The sequence below is a fragment of the Lutjanus erythropterus genome, chromosome 20, assembly GCF_056507025.1.
Source record: "Lutjanus erythropterus isolate fLutEry1 chromosome 20, fLutEry1.hap2, whole genome shotgun sequence".
Taxonomy (NCBI): Eukaryota; Metazoa; Chordata; class Actinopteri; order Lutjaniformes; family Lutjanidae; genus Lutjanus; species Lutjanus erythropterus.
In genome coordinates, this window is record NC_139336.1 from 10,979,516 (window position 1) to 10,981,499 (window position 1,984).

Genomic DNA, 1,984 nt, shown 5'->3' on the forward strand with positions numbered 1-1,984 from the left:
TCACATGTCAATCACGCTTGTTTGTTGTCTTCCGCGTCACCCCACAATGTACTTCACGTGTTCGATGGGGCAACCGAACAACACACCTGTGAAATGACTGGCTGTTTGCATGTCACTCACAGCACCTAGGGATATGACAAGCTGTTTATGAGCAAGAGCAGGAGCACACGTGGAGTCTGTCCGTTAAATGACTGCCTGGTAGCTTGTGACTCATAGCTCGCTCCATTATCGAGGGATATGACAAGCTGTTCATGAGCGGGAGTGTAATCATTTCATTCTTTCATGGTGGTTTGCCTTCAATGCATTCAAGTGAAACTATCAAACATTCTATCTACTTTCATTTTGGTATTAATGATGTGTCTATAGCTGATTGACATTGCTGTTTTATCTCCCAGGCTGTAGCCGGTCACCCGGTCGGAAGCTTAAACAAAGATGCAAAAACTGTTGAAGCTTGACGGACACATCATTGTCATACTAAAGCACATTTGCTACTTCTGTCCTGCGCTGTCTTTGAAATTGTTGTCTTTTTTCTACATGCAGTTCAGATGTGTGCATGTCGGAGGTGAAACTTAAGAAATAGAAGCAACACAAAAGCTCAGTGAAATCCCATTGTTGATGTCAAAGCTTGCATTGACTGGATACAGGTTTAAAAAAAATGTTAACATGTAAATTAATGCAAATAAAAAATGGGTCTGTTGTGAAAATACCTTTACAGTTAACCATCCTCAATTCTGCCATTTATGTATGGTGTTTAAAAATCAGCTGATGCGCCACAATTCATGGAATTGCTCTGGAAAAATAACACGTGGTTCCTCACCACAAAGATTACATGGACAAGACTACGGGATACAAGCACTTGAGCAAAAATGGTAACTGACTGATTGACAATTTAATCAGTGCAGATGACCTTTGGTGATGAATGCTGAATTCATAGTAAAAAGGTAATTCATGAAAATAAAATTGTTGTTTTCCAGTGAGGACTGGGGCTGTGATGGTGATTCTTAAAATATGTATACAGTATGTCACTGAGCAGAAGGTTACAAGAAGAAATAAAATACGCCAGAACAGGTTGACAATGTTAAATTAAATTTCTTACCCTCTGCACTGTGTCTGCAGGTGCTTTATAATGCCAGCGTTTGGTGCTTGCTGTTGATGATTTACCCTGAAAACACTAATGGTAGAATAAACTTGTCTTATGGGTTCATCCTGCAGTTGTTTCTTTGCCCTTTGCAGGATTTTACGAGCTCTGTGGTTTTTACAGAGACTCCAGCTCAGGCTGTTTGGGATAACGCTCAGTTTTAGACGTATTATGGTTCAGACAGATCTGGTTTCTTTAGTCTGGGAGTTTCCTCGCTTTCTCCTCTATTCTTTGCTCTAATTTAAGGATTTTCTTGGCAAATTGTGTCACAAGTGTGCCTGGGAACATTTGTTTTAGTCATTGAAAGAGGTCCAAAAATATGCACGCAACTTGTGATGGGCTGGACTGTAACCAAAGACATCTCAACACAAACATCTAAACAAATGCACTGTAATAAGTGTAATCTGGACCTTCTACCACCTGCAGGATTGCAATCACAGAGTCCAAAGAGAGAGAACAGAGTCACACTGAGCAGGCTTTGACAGCCTGTGGTTAGCCTGACTGGTGTTTCCTTAAAATAGCAACACGATCCACAAAGAACACCATAACGATGAGGAACACAGACCACAATGTGAGACACAATGTGGTCTGTGATCACACTGTGACAATTCCCTCGCAATGTGTGAGGAGATTGTCCTCCCTTTCAGCTGGGATTTCTGAGAAGTTCCACACAACATACTGGTGTTTTTTGAGAGCTGCCAGCAGGTTGAAACAGTGCTTCAAGCTTATCAATGGTCTATATAGCAAAACCTCATCTGAGCTGTGGTATCTATGCTGTTGAGTGCAGTGAGGAGCATATGTGAGAAGAGGAAACAAAGCCTTCCCGTTAGAGAGCACCGTTGTCAA